This window comes from Echinops telfairi, unplaced genomic scaffold (assembly GCF_000313985.2).
Source record: "Echinops telfairi isolate 266 unplaced genomic scaffold, ASM31398v2 ScPeMD7_3;HRSCAF=10, whole genome shotgun sequence".
In the NCBI taxonomy this organism is placed as follows: domain Eukaryota; kingdom Metazoa; phylum Chordata; class Mammalia; order Afrosoricida; family Tenrecidae; genus Echinops; species Echinops telfairi.
Genome location: NW_022103899.1, coordinates 27,052,903 through 27,068,376, shown reverse-complemented (window position 1 = coordinate 27,068,376; position 15,474 = coordinate 27,052,903). Strand labels below are relative to the sequence as shown.

Below are 15,474 nucleotides of genomic sequence, written 5' to 3'. Positions count from 1 at the left end.
ATCTAAAGGAGGCAATGGCATCAGAACTTAAATTATGAGCACCTGGTTTGCAGAAGGCTATGGATGGATGACAATGGAAGGGAAGTGGAAATCCACTTACAGGGCCCATACATGGATTAAGCCTCGGGTAAATCCCCCTCTTATCATAGTTAAGAGATGTCAATAACTCTGTTATCAGAGCAGTATAAATTCAATTAAGGCATGTCAAAATGCAGTATTTCTCATTTCATCCCTCTTTTGACCTATTTTAAAGTTGCTTCAGTTAAAAAAAAAGTGAAGGGAAAATACATGTGGTAGAAAAAAAAAAGAAAAGAACCGTGGATTAAGTCCTTGGTTATTCCCCTCTGACTATGGATCAGGGATGTGAATTGCCTTGCTATCATGCTGAATGTATTCGAGAGTGGATTACTGCAGATGCAGTTAGCTTAAAATTTAACCCCTTATCATTTGATCTCCCTTATGATCCTTTTAAATATGTTCTAGTTTTTAATATTTTCTGCTTTCTTTTTGATTGAGTGTTTTATGTGTTTTACTTTGTTATTCTGATTGGTTTTGTTTGTGTGTTAATGTTTTTCTGCATATGCAATCCAGAATAGGTAAAACGATAGAGACCGTAACTGGGTTAATGGTTCATTGGCGGTGTGTTGTGGTGTGGAATGGTTACAGGTTGGGCTGCAAACTGCATGGTGGGCCGTTGGAAACCACCAGCAGCCCCGCAGAGGAGAGCCCGGGCTCTCTACTCCCATCAACAGCTAGTCTCGGACATCCACAGGGGGTCTCTTAGGGTCAGCATCGACTCAGTGGCAGTGAGCTTGGAGTTTGGGGGGGAATGAAACACCCTCCGTGGAAGATAAAAGAGCGGAGTAGGACTCATTAAAAAGAAAACACTTGTGTACATTAAAAGACTTTATTAAAAGAGTAAAAAGAAAGCCCACAGCCTGGGAAATGTCTACAGAAAGGGATCTCTTTAGTAGTCAGACTGACTATTAATCCAAAGAAAAAGAAAGAGAGACTGAAGTTCATCTCCCAAAAAAAACCCATGACCTTTGTCAGAATTTCCCAGAATGGAAAACACAGTGGGGGGGGGGGGACACACAAATGACCTCAGTGGGAAGAAGAGGAAAGGCTGACGAGATTAAAGAAGCAGACTTCCTGGGGGCTAACTCTCGGAGACTCTGCCTGTGGTCTTACGTAAATTTAGCAAAAGGAATCTCCTCCTCGGCAGGAATGAAAGAAAAGAGGCCTGCCCCGTCTCCCCAGTTACTATCCTATGTTAAAGTCCTGCAGCTAAGTCCCGGGTTCTTTTCACGACTTCATCATGACTGTTCAGAGGACCTGCCACCACAGCCGAACAGGGCTTGTCAAATCCCCATCACCTCTTCAGGTGGAGTCGTGTGGAGGTACGAGAGGCCCTTGACTCTCAGCATACCACCCCATGGCAGAAACTGCTACCGGCACAGTTTTTCTGCCGCCCCGGAGCACTCTACCACAGGAAATATGAAAAGTACTTCCGGGGCTAAGTGTAAGAAAGTTATATTCAAATGAAAATTTTCTTTTATTAAGAATTTTAAAAAGATCACTCATCCATACCATTAATACTGGCCTTCCTACAACTAACTAGTCTAAATACCTATATTTAGACTCACCTGCACTCTTATTGAAAATAGATATTCTACCTAATGTAGATAGGCTAATTAGTACTGCTGTGGTTATTCTAATCCTGTGCCCATCTCATTGAAGCCACATAAACATGTACTTTTGTGAAATGAAACTTACTTAAATGACTGCTCAACAAAAGTAGAAAAATTGGTTACTTGTTTTCAATCAGAAAGGTGAATACTAATTATAACTGTTTAGGTAAGCCTAACTCTATACTCTGCTTACAAGAAGCTCACAGTACTTTAACCTACCATATATACTCGTGTATAAGCTGTTTTTCAGCACATTTTTAATGCAGTTTTTGTGGTAAAATTATATACAGTAATCAGTTTCCATGCAAAAGAGAGCAAGTTCATTTTTCTTTTCACTTAAAGTCACAATGTGGTTAGTAGTTGTTATTACCAATGAACCTATAAAAGTCATCTATTTTAGAAAAAGGAAAATAAGTAAGAGGTCACTAAACACAAAAATGAATGGGCTATTACCCAAATTCACCAGACACATTTGAGAAAGCCAAACAGAACTGCTAGAAATGCAATGTTTAATTCCCTTTTTTTTAAACAATAAATCTAACCTTGGGGATTCATTAAGTAAGATCATCACAATGCCACCGAGAGTTCAGAAAATGAGATAATCCTTTAAAGACACATGATCTGTTCAGTTCCTCTCTTCTAACCATCAAAAACCCCAAACGGTTTTCTGCCAGTCACGCACACTCAGCAAGAGAGCTTGCCTGCTGTCTTCCCCTGAGCTAATGGAGGATGGTTTGGCAGAAAATGCAGATGACTCAGTGGTAGCATCTGGCACCATCGGGGGAAATATCAAAAGGAAAATGACAGATCCACATGCCGAACCCGGCCAAGCAGAGACAGCAAAATAGCAATGCAAAGTGGTGGGGGGGGGGGGGGGGGACAGTTCATGGTTATTTGGAGGTGTGAGGTACTTGAAGAAGAGGAATATGGGAGGGAAAAGTTAACATAGGGTCCAAATAGTACATGGTGGGTTAAGGAAATCATCAGGAAATGCACACAAAATTACTCATGGAGATCCATCGTAACTACAGGGAAAACATAAAACCACCCGTAAGGCCTCTTAACAACCCAGGCCACCGGAGACAGCTAAGGAATAACTTCTGTGGAAAGGAAGGTGAGCTCATACTTAAAAATTACTTTGCACAAAAATAAAAATCACCATGGCAGCAGAAACCAACATAATTCCCAGCCTACATCTGAGTTTAAAAGAAGCATCTTTAAGCTCTCAAGGAAATAGCTGCAATATAACAGGCTAGATCAGCTTCTCAACCTGGGCTGATTGTCTCCCTGGGGGCATATGACAACTGTCTGGAGTTAGCTTTGGGTGTCATAACTGAGGGGGTATAACTGGTATCTAATAGGAGCCTTGGTGGCATAGTGGTTACACGTTGGGCTGCATTCCACATGGTCAGCAGTTCGAAACCACCAGCTGCTCCTCAGGGAAAAGACTGGGCTTTCTATTCCCATAAACAGTTGTGGTTTCAGAAACGCACAAGGGGTCACTGGTGAGTTGGTATTGACTCATGGCAGTGAGATGAGTAGAAGCCAGAGTCCTACTAAACTTCCCACATTGCCTAACTTCCCACACAAAGAATTGTCTGATCCAAAAATGCCAGTAGTGCCAAGGTTGAGAGACCCAGCAATAGAGAATGTGTAAAAAATTGTGGTTGCCCACACAGAGACACACAGTGAAAATCCTGACTTCAGGAATGTGACCAGATAAGAGTACCAAGTGGGCACACACCCAAAAATGATATTTTGGCAAAGCTTGCCTTCCTTCTTAATTGTGCATCCAACTCATCATCCTCTTACTTCTGGCTCTTGGGATGTGAACCCGCCGCTTGCCATCTGAACTGCTGACCTGCTGAACTGCAGGTGGTACAAAAGACCAAAGGTTGGACTTCCCCAATGAAGCCAGAGCAGAAAAGACCTAGTGGTCTGTGCCTGGCAACATGCCAGTTTAGGAAGTCTTACAGGGCAGTTATTTTCTGTCAGATAGGGTTGCAGTAAGTCAGAATCAAACCAACAGTGCACACAACAGTAGCATGTGCCCCAAAGAAGTGAACGCAGTAACACAAACAGAAACTTGGCATCAAGGTCATTATAGCATTCTTCACAATAGCCAAAAGGGACAAAGAACCTGAATGGCCACAAAGAGATTAATGGATAAAAACTATAGAGTAAATACAAAAGGCTTTTCCAAAAGTCAAGAACAATCTTGTCTTTTAATTTCATCTTTCATGAACTTTTTGAAGTCCCAAACATACAATGGGATATTTATTATTCAGCCATAAAGAAAAATGAGGTCCTCAGACATGCTATGACATGGATAAACCTTGAAAACATTATCCTGAGTGAAATGTCAAACACAAGAGGACAAACATTGTACAAGACCACTTACATGGGCAGGTATATAGAAACTGAAGTTGATCAATAGTTACCAGAACTAGGAGAGAAGGAGAAAGAAGAATTCATCACGTGGGGGACATTGAGTTTCTATTCATGGTGCTGGAATAATCTGGAAATGAATTGTGGCAATGGTTGTACAAAATTATGCATGTGATTCACATCACTGAATTGTGCATGTAAAAAATGTGAGACTGGCAAACATTTTGCCATAATTTTTTTAACCACAGTAAAACAAATTTTTAGAAAGACTATAGAGAGAATATAACTAAATTTGTATTCTTTTTCTTCATATAGAGAGAGATTGATTTCAAAGTAATGGCACACACAGTTGTGGAAGATGGCAAGTCCCAAATCCTTGAAGCAAGAGTAAGATTGCAGACCCTCCTGACCCAGGGGCTGCAGGGGCTGCCAAGCCCCAAATCAGCAGTTCAGATGGCAAGCAGCTGGTTCACATCCCAAGGGCCAGAAGTAAGAGGCTATGAATTGGATGTAGGATTAAGAAGGAAGGCAAGCTTTGCCAAAATATCTATAATACATTGGATGTAGGTCAACCTCCAAGGAAACTCCTTTTTTTCTTTCTTTTTTTTTTTGAAACTCTCCTTTCAACTGATTGGTTGCTCACCTCAGATCCAGAATGGAGGATGACTATATAAAACACCTGTCAAACCACTGAAAAGCATGGCCTAGACCAGTTGACATGCCATCACCCTGGGTGATGCGCCTACAGATGCTAAAAGACAGTCCCAGTGCCACATTCTCTGACCACACATCAAACGGATCCAAACCCAGTTGATTATAACTCATCAACCCTGTACAGGTTTCTGAGGCTGTAAGTCTTCCCAGGGCCAGATAACCTCATCTTTCTCCTGCAGAGTGGCTGGTGGGTTTGAACAGCCAACCTCAAATGTAGCAGCCCAAGAAATAACCCACAACACCATCAGGGCTCCTTCTCTGACCATAGTATAATAAAATTAGAAAACAATAATAAACAAACAAAAAACCCTGTAGATTTGAAACACTGAAAAAAACTCTCTCGATCACATCTTCACGCCATCTTTACAAACACTATTAACAAGGATTTCGTGAAACAAATAACCGGTGAGAAGAAAAACATAACATGTCCCTTTGGAATGATCGCGTAGGATTTTACACACTTGCATCTGGGTAGACAAACTTCAGGAAAAGAAAGCACAAAGCTATCCCCAAAGTAGCCTCAAAAAGAACAGATCAGATTTTTTTGTACCCGGTACAAGAGATGGGCAGGGAAGTAGATGATTAAGTGCCTTTCAGAGCCCTGTCAGAGGGTGCCTTCCATCAGTGTTACCATCACACACGCTGCCTCAGCTCCCGAGCTCAGCACAGCACTTACCTCTTCTGAAGGGTCTCCGGGCTTCACTTTCTCAGGCAATGGACCAACGGGCTATCCAAGGCCAATTCTTTTTCCTTTTTTCGGTTTCTGATACTTAATCCTAAGCCACTCACTTGCCCACACAGGCAAAACTGACGTTTAACTTTAAGGAGTTCCCCCTTTTGCAACTCCTCCTCTCAAGACTTTCCACAGAGGTCTCAGAAAGAGATTGTAATTGTATTACCAAATATTTCCCTCCTCCTTTCCGCACCCACACAAAGCCTCCAGTCTTCATCATGGGTTCATTTTTGTAGTTGAAGTGTAAGGGTGCTCCAAAAATTATTCAGACCCGAGTCACCCGGGCCTTTCACAGCACTGGCTAACGGAAGGGGAGTCGGTCAGCTGCTGGAAGCAGAAACCACTCCAGATATTGTTTCCTGTGGAAAGACACCGAATACCAGTGCTTACACAACTGCTAAAGGGCTGGGGAAAGGGGTTCTCAATGAGCTTCTAGGAAAGACATGGCCTCAAAAAGAGCTTGGGCTCTCAGAAAGGCATTGCTGCAGTCAGGCAGGAGGGCAATCGGAAGGTTGCCCCCAGGAGCACGGCACTCAAGAACAGCCCGCATTAGGAGTGACCCAGAGATCAGAAGTGGCCTAGCCCTCACCACCCTGCCACCGACACTCACAGAACCTGTAAAGAGTAAGAAGCTGCCACTGAAGAGTGCTGCCAGGCTCCACCACGTCACCACCACCATGCTTGCCCGCCGAAAAACGAGAGAAGCAGCAAAGTACTGGCCTCAGCCTTACTTCTTTGCAAACCCTGGCTGAATGCTTCTAATTGGCTGAACTTGGTGCATATCCTCATGGCAAGCCCAGTTGGGTCCAAGTAGAACTGTGCTCCCAAGGGTTTTTCATGGCTGGTTTTGGGGAAGAACAAGAGCAGGCCTTTCTTTTGAGGCACCACTGGGTGGAATCGAATTTCCAACTTCTTGGTTTGCATGCGTCGTTGGTGTCAACGCTATGGCAACTGACACTGGCGATTCACATGGTAACTCTAAAGGAGTCTGGCACATGCACTCTGGTCTCAGCCTCTAGAACAACGGTTGGCAACCTGTGGGTTGCGACCCCTTTGAGGATCAAACGGGGGTCGCCCGATTCGCAACAGTAGCAAAATTATAGTTAGGAAGTAGCAACGAAAATTTTATGGTTGGGGGTCACCACATGAGGAACTGTATTAAAGGGTCACGGCATTGGGAAGGTTGAGAACCACTGCTCTAGAACGAGGTGGGTATTACTCTGAGAGCTAATTGACCTGAGTCACCAGGGAAGGGGCTCCAGGAGGGCGTCTGTTTCTTCATTGCTGTTAAATCCCCTGCGGGCACCCCTGTGTCTGACCCTCAGGAGGTGCTCCATTAATACTGAAAGGCTGGAGAGAGTTTCACAGACGATACTGAATAATGGCCTTGCTTTCTTTTTCTCTCCAGATTGGAAGTGGATTATATCCCCACAACCTCTCAGGGCCAGCCGTCAAACCCCTCATTCTTTTGCTCCCTGATGACCAGCATTTTAATACCTTGGCCAACCAACTCATAATGGTTTGTCTTGGCCCGTCCCAGTTGGAGCACTAACAGTCTTGTCCCTCAGTCCTGGGCAAACTGGGGCAACTCAGAACCCTTGCATGGACTTGGGCAGTCACTCCTTTATACCACCACTGTACTATGTACAGACCTCTATGAAAATACTTAGCACATCTAACTGGTACCTGGCGTCCCAAGGGGTAACAGTAAACTGTGGCTAACAGTAATCAGGCTTTTCAGCATTTCTTACATAACATCAACTCTGCCTTCAACAACCAATGTCCTAAGTGCAGGCAGGCACATACGCACACATACACAAACCCCTCGATTTCATTGAGTTCATTCTGACTCACAGCAACCGTACAGCGCAGAGTAGAACTAGCTCTTTGGGTTTCCCAAGCTGTCCATCTTTATGGAAGTAGAAAGCTTCATCTTTCTTCCGAGGAGCAGCTAGTGGGTTCCAACTGAATACCGTGTGGTTAGCAGCCCACCACTAACCCACTATGCCACCATGGCTCCTTCCAAATCACACAACTTTCCCTGTCATCATGAAGCAGTCATCAGCAAGATTGTGTTCCCACCATGGCTTAATCTGGACCAAAAGACATGCTGAACCTTCTAATCTTTGTACTGTGAAGCAAGGACACAGCAGGTGAGACACAAGCAGGGTCACGTCGTTGAGCCACACTGTGAAAGCAAATACGGTTTTGATTACTCTGGGCAGCAGCAATACAGAGAAACCTGCCTTGTCAACTGCAGAAAGCAGCAGGAACTGGAACTTTCTGGTGCCTGGCAAACCCCACTGAGATATAAATAGGAAGTTCTTGAGACTGTCACACAGAAGTTTCTGTGTGACCACAAAACGTGGTTACATGGTCCATGATGCCATCTAAAGGGCAGCTGGAGCATAAAAAGAGCCCACCTGCCCCCGCCATTTGTGTCGGGAGTCTATGGATACTGGCTGGGTGTCAAACAATTCAGGCAGCCGGGCCCATGAACCAGCCTTCTCTCCTCCAGCTGTAGGCACTGTAAACCTGAGACAGTGCATGAAATGTGATTGTGTGCTCTGCCCTTGAAAAAAGCATTGAAAATGAGAAGTGTGTAGTGATAAATCATCGTGTAGTTCTTGCTTTCTGGACTGCTTCAGGTACATACTCAATCACAGTCTAGAGGTCGCGCACTTACACTGAAGCATAACACGTTCTAATTTGGGGTGCTACCTATGACTGATGCACCAGTAGTTGAGAGCATGCATTCAGATTTATTTGGCTTCATAAGGAAGGCTTTTCAATTGTAGCAAGCTGCCCACAGGCAATAGGTGATCCCAGTTCTAAAAGAAGAAGGTCTCTCTGATAAAGTTCTTAGGTAAACCTCCACAAATCCCAAATGCCTCTATTGTTTGGATCAGCTACAAGCAAGCTACAGAAACTGAGAATGAAAGAATCATTGAGAAGGGCCCAAGATATACAGGAGACAAGTCATCTAATTGGATACACACTCAGTAGCAGAGCAGAGTAATCCAGAACAAGAAAGTTATCTGACATAGTGGCCCACTCCATCTTAACCAAAATTAAATTCTCACTGAGGTAAGCTCACACATAGCGCAAGCACCTACGAGTACCCCCCACTTTTGTCCAATACAAAATTCGATGTAAGACAAATAAACATCTCAGCGTTCCCTGGACAGTATTTTTCTATCCAGAGGCATTTGACCAAGCATTTGCCTCTGTTTGAAAAACCCATTCCCTCTTCTCCGTTTCAGCCTGTTGAAATTCTATCCGTCTTTCACAGCTTCTCTCCCCAAAGCTTGTCTTGCTCTCACACTTCTTTGAAGCAATGTTTGCAGTCTCTCTTGGCATTATTCTTATTCTATCATAGTTAGTTAGGCACCTGTTAGTAAGGCCCTTGAAGACGAATAGGCTCTGATTCATCTCCCATAGGATCTGGTAGGTCTTTCCAGGCCCGCCAGCCTCAGCTCTCTCAGCCTTAAACAGATGGCCCCCAGTGTGCAGACAGCAGGACTGCACATGCCCAGTACCCACTCATCCTTTTGTAACCCACGGACGAGGAAGAAAGGTGCACTGGTGATTTCAGCAGCTGCAGATGGAACCTAGTTGTTAGGTCCAGGAGGCAGCTTGGGAAAGTAAACTTTTGCAACTCTAGGAGATCATTAAGCTATTGATTTAGGGCGATTTGGGTTGCCACTGTAACCAAAACTCACTGCCAGGCCCAATACAAGAACAGTAAGTTCTGATAACATGGCCCGGCTTGATGCTGCCTTCATGAAATGATCACAAGGTATGTGAGCAAAGTAAGGTACTACAGCAAAGTGTGGTGGAGAGAGAAGATGGTGCCCAACTATCATTCAGAATAGTGTCAGGGATCTTAAAGGCTTGTATTCAAACAAGAAGGCATCTAAGTGAGGGATCAGCTAAGTCCACGCAGAAGAAGCACACCAGTTTGTGTGATTTAAAGAGGACAAGTACAAAAATCAATTATGACGAAGGGAAAAGTATCACAGCTTAAATTGTGAACACCCAATTTGTGGACGGCTGTGGAGGACAGTGGGAGTCCAAAACCCATCTGAAGAATATCTAGTCAGATTAAATTGCTGGCAGCATTTTATTCACCACCACTCCCACCGCCCCCAGCCACAGTCTTACTATCAAACATAAAGCCTTGTTATCCTGCTCGGCTGCATAAAACTTGATACTTGTCCAGTTGACCTTCCTCTAGACCCAACCTGAATTTGTTGTAGGTGCAAGGATCTCCTGCCTGGCTTTGGGATCTTGGTGGATTTTTTCTCTCCTGCTCATTGTGGTATTTTTATCTTTATATTGCTAGTGTTTGGTTCTTACCACTTCATTTTGGTTTTGTTCTTTCTTATTTCTTTTGGGTTTAACCGTGGTTTATGAAGCACAGAAGGAGTAGATGCACAGAGATAATAACTGATGCAAGGATCTATAGGGGTGTAGGGGGGTAGGGGAGGAAATGGGGAGGGGAGGGAATGCTGGAAGTAAACAGTGAAGGTGAGGGGGAGGGAGCACTAGAAATGAGTGTGATTACACAGCTCATTTTAAAGGTGATTTAGTCATGAGGAAAATAATTAAATGTACTGAAATTGAATGTAGTGAATGAATGATTGAATTTTATGATGTGGATTATATGCCAATAAAACTGAAAACAAAAACAAAACACCTCACTGCCATCGAGCCGATTGGACTCACAGCTACCCTGTAGGACAGAGTATAACTGCTCTTGTGGGTTTCAGAGACTGTAACTATAGGATAGAAAGCTTCATAGTTCTCCCTAGGAGGAGCAGGTGGTTTTGAACTGCTAGCCTTAGAGTTAGGAACACAACACATATCCCACTACTCCACCAGGACCCCTTTGTGATTATAAGAGGCTGGGTAATTCCTTAAGCAGGGCTTCCTGGGGCCTGGGAGGACCTCACCTTGAACAAGTTGAATAGATTGTGTCCAGCTAAGCTCACGAAACATCCAGTGGCCTAATATCTCCCAGTTCCTTTTGTTTAAAATGTGTCCTTTGCAGTTATCACAATAAGATATATATATGCTCAAAAACAAAACTAAGTGATCTCTATCTTTTAAGTGACATACACACATATACATATACAGCTCACTTAAAAAGATTATATTTGAGTGTGCAAATGTCTGAAAGTGACACTAAACTGCAACTTCTGGTTATCTTTAAGGAATGGACACCTGGAGGCTTTCTCTATTCACTGTGCATGCATTTCACCCTAGTAATTACTAAGCAACTTGATGGGGGGGGAAACCCTAGTTTTTGATGACAAAATAATAACAATAGAGTGTTAAGGGCCATCCTGTGGTTCAGTACAAAGACAGCTTTGGGGGATATGAGAGTATGGAGGAAGGGAGCCCAGGAAGCAGGTTGTGAAGTCTTCCAGGCAGGAGACAGGAGGTGAATTTTAAGAAGTGGGGCTCAGGACAGTAATTCATAGTGGTCCCACGGTAAGGCAGAATGAGTAAGCACACAGTACCTTCTGTCATCTGTCATTACTTCCCCAGCTGGGTTCAAACAGCTTTCTCAACCACATTGTGTTCTTGGGTGGGGGTGGGGGTGTCCACATTCTGAATCTGACCCATCTGGCCCTGAGAAACTCAGTAAGGGTTCGCGGAACTATAAGGCATTAAAGGCAGAAGCATTTCAGCCCATGGAGAGATCAATCAGCCAGCAAGGCTCTTCGAAGAAAACCATCACCAGATTTCAGGGGTACCCTGTCCCCAAATGGAGTGCATTCCTGGAATTTCAAAGAGAAATACCCCAGGAGGCTCAGAGTTCTGAGCAAGTCCCCAAGTGGCTCAAGGAAGAATCGAAAGCTGAACGCCAGAGATTCAATCACTTGCTACCTGGATGGGGGGCAGTGCCTTGGCACCCAGGAGCCCAGGCTGAGGCCCCCACCCCACAAACCAACAACCCCAAACCAACTCACTGTCTGCAAGTCGAAGCTGACTCAGGGTAGAACTGCCCCTGTGAGTCGCTCTGGAGACGTTAATCTTTATAGGAGTAGAAAGCCCTTCTCCCGCGAAGCGCCCCAATACTTAACCACGGCTGCGCGAGGTCCAGGAACCAGGGCGGAAAGCGTTCCCGGGCCGACTCCCACCGGGGCCCCTTTCCCTGGATCTGGCTTCAGGTAGGAGCTGTGCTGACCCTGCAGGACAAGCTCAGACCTGAGGCTCCAGGGCGCTGGCGTTGGAAAGCATTTCGGCGGGGCGGGGAACTAGAAGAGCGTTATCGGCAACGAGGGTGGACCACCTGCGCGCCGCCTCCGTGCAGCCCGCCAGGTGTCACGCCCCCCACATGCGGCTTGAGGTTTATATTTCAAGTTCGAGGAGCTCCCCCACTCTACCCCACCCCTCCTCAACTTAGAAATTCTCAGAAGGGCACAAAATTCTCAGAAGGGCTTGTTGACTTGTAGTAAAAGACGCCCTTGGGAGTTAGGGCGGCCAGGAACCAGACCTGTGGCCCGATCAGCTTCCCAGAGGCCGCCTGCCCTTCTCAACAATCTGCTGTGAGACCCAGTCACGAAAGCCTCCCCAGGTTACGGCCAAACAACCGGCAGGTGGATTCACTTTCAAAGAGCAACAGCATATTAAAGGGAGGGCAAATGAACTCAGTTACAAACACAGAAATGTGAGATATAAGGTGTTGGGGGGGAAATTAATCAGAAGACTCAATCCCAGAAGTATAAACAAAACAAGTTAAATTGTGTTAAAATGGATAACATATAAAAATGACAAGATTAAGATTCCCTTTCAAACTCAGAGCGAGCCCGCCAAGGTTTTGTATGGCTTGAAAACGATTATTTATGATTTGCAAGGTTAATTAGAGGAAGCACCAAAGGAAAGTCCCAAAAATTTGTTTCTTCTTTATCTGAAATCTCTTATCTACAGTGCATCAAGCCCGCCCCAGCTGATCTCCCAGTCTGTGTGGCTTGTGTAGTTTAATAGGAAAGAGACCATGCTTTCTACCCCCTTTTAAAGAGTTACAGGCTCGGAAACCCCCAGAAGCAGTTCTGCCCTGTCCTGTAGGGTCCCCACGGGTCCGAATCAACTTGATGGCAGTGAGCTTAGCTTTGGGGTTTGGTGTAGCTTGACAAATGCTACCTCCCTCTGGGTAGTAGACAGAAACCCCCCTCCTTTCATGAGAACAAAACATACTTTGTGCCGAGCTCTCCTTCCAGTGCACTCCTTTCCCTCCAGCCAAGTTAATGTTCCCCAGTGAGCGAATGCGGAGTAGAAAGGAAAGGAAAACACTGGGCGGTGTATAAGAGGAAAAGGCAGGAATGACAAACACTCAAAGAATTAATACATTAACACAGTTTGAGGGGGCCTTCAGGTCAATGGGCACAACACTCCACAAGGATCATGTTCTACATAGCTGAGTAGTGACAGGGTCTGAAGGGCATGTGAGTGGCCATCAAAAATGCAACTATTGGCTTCTTCTCATCCAGAGCAAAGAAGAGCAAAGAAAATCAAATATTCAAGGAGACAATTCGCTCAAAGGAACAAGAGACCAGGAGAACTCCAGCCTCCACTAGCCCAAGATTTGAAGAACTGGGTGGTGGTGCCCAGTTACTCTACTACCAGCCCCTCTGCTTGAAATCATAATAAAAGCTTCTGGACAATCAAGGGTAATGTAACCGAGAGGAATTACTGAAACCTAAATGAAGGCTGGGCATGATAGTGAGACAAGAAAGAAAAAGGAAATAGAGGAAAGAACTAGGAGGCAAAGGGCATTTATAGAGGTCTAAATAAAGGAGGCATGTACATATGTAAATATATTTATATATGAGGATGGGGAAATAGATCTATGTGCATATATTTATAGGTTTAATATCAAGGTAGCAAATGGACATTGGGCCTCCACTCAAGTACTCCCTTAATTCAAGAATACTTTGTTCTATTAAACTGGCATTCCATAATGCTCACCTCCCCATTATGATCGCTGAAGATCAATGGGTACATAAGCAAATGTGGTGAAGAAAGCTGATGGTACCTGGCTATCAAAAGATATAGCGTTCTGGGGTCTTAAAGGCTTGAAGGTAAACAAATGGCCATCTAGCTGAGAAGCAACAAAGCCCACATGGAAGAAGCACACCAGCCTGTGTGATCACGAGGTGTAGAAGGGATCAGGTTTCAGGCATCAAAGAACAAAAAAATCAAATCATTGTGAATGACGCAGAGTGCAGATTGGGGACCCAAGACACATCTGTAGGCAACTGGACATCCCCTTACAGAAGGGTTGTGGGGAGGAGAAGAGCCACTCAGGGTGCAGTGTAGGAACAATGAAACATACAACTTTCCTCTAGTTCCTAAATACTTCCTGCCCGCCCCCCACATCATGATCCCAATTCTACCTTACAAATCTGGCTAGACCAGAGGATGTACACTGGTACAGATAGGAACTGGAAACACACAGAATCCAGGACAGATGACCCCTTCAGGACCAGTGCTGAGAGTGGCAATACTGGGAGGGTGGAGAGAGGACGGGGTGGAAAGGGGGAACCGATTACAAGGATCTACATTAACCTCCTTGGCAGATGGTCAACAAAAAGTGGGTGAAGGGAGATGTTGGACAGTGTAAGATATGACAAAATAATAAGAACTTGTAAATTATCAAGGGTTCATGAGCGGGGAAGAAGGGGGAAAAAGAGGAGCTGATACCAAGGGCTCAAGTAGAAAGCAAATGTTTTTAGAATGATGATGGCAACAAATGTACAAATGTGCTTGACACAATGGATGTATGTATGGATTGTGATAAGAATTATAAAAGCCCCCAATAAAATGATTTAAAAAACAAAAGCTCTGGACAGAGTGGGAGAAACATGTAGCACAAAACTACAAACAGAAAGACATCAGACTTACTAGTATGTTAGAGACTGAGGGCTCTTCTGAGATCATGACCCAGACACACTTCACACCTGGAAGTGAACCCACATTCAGTGATCACCTTTCAGGCAAACAACAGATAGGACTATAAAGGAAGCACTAACATCCAGGAGGAATATACTCCTTAAAACAATTACCATGTGGGACCAGTGGGGCAGCATTTGTCCCCAAACAACAGCATGAAGAGGCAGAGAGGATGATGGAAATGGAGCACCAAGGGAGGAAGTTGGAAGAGTTCTGATACTCAGCAGCTATTAAAATGTGTATACTGTACATTGCTAAATAGAAAAAAAATCTGTAAATTTTCATCCACATAACAATGCTCCCCCACCCCCCAAAAAAAACCCTATTTCAAATGTCAAAAAATGGGGTAGATTTTATGTCAACAAATCCAAATATCTGAGTTCGTCAGAGCCCTTGAACTAAATATACACTTCCTCCTTTCCAGAACAAACTATTTTCAATTTCAGTTCCTTTGTTCTGTTGCGATGCACTGTCAACGTTTACAGGAACATTCTGTTCTGTTGCAAGTGCCAACAAGCCAGACTTGTCCTTCGGATGAGAAAAAAAAAGTGGCGAAACCGGTTTCTCCTAGAGCTTTAATAAACCCCATCAGTCCATGTAGCCGACTCAGCTTCTCCAAGATAAACTTCCCTTGCATTGGGCCACCAAGTCCCTTAAACTCTAGCTGCTTGCACAAGCGAACTGTCCTGGCCTCCTGGAAGCGTAAACGTGTCTACGCGCCCGGTGCTTCCACCGGGGAAAGAGCAAAGAGGTGGATCCCAAGTGCTTGCACTCATCAACTTCCCGAAAGGAGAACTGTGGCACCCCTGGGTGTGATTCACCCCAGAAAGTCAGCAACGCACAACACTAGTTTGAATCTGCCTGAGACAGGGGCACCACCGCCAAAAGCTACCCTTGGTTTCCGCCAACGGCGACCGGGGGGCGGGGGCGGGGAGAATGGGTGCTGGGCAGGCTGATTGCCCGGGCGAGTGGCCCCCTGGGGCGCAC

General features: G+C 44.8%; 1 protein-coding gene across 7 annotated transcripts in view; it reads right to left on the bottom strand.

Moving 5' to 3' along the window:
• CFLAR (CASP8 and FADD like apoptosis regulator) overlaps positions 1–15,474 on the bottom strand; it is a 50,817-nt gene that overhangs the window by 34,925 nt on the left and 418 nt on the right. The window contains exon 1 of one of the 7 annotated variants that reach the window (XM_045295342.1): positions 12,733–12,751. The exons of 4 other annotated variants lie outside the window; for them this stretch is intronic. The gene's annotated coding sequence lies outside the window, so the exon portion shown is untranslated. Of the gene's footprint in view, positions 1–5,469; positions 5,813–11,618; positions 11,707–12,732; positions 12,752–15,474 lie in introns of those variants that run through there. 2 more of the 7 variants (XM_045295333.1, XM_045295328.1) reach the window with 2 other exon arrangements.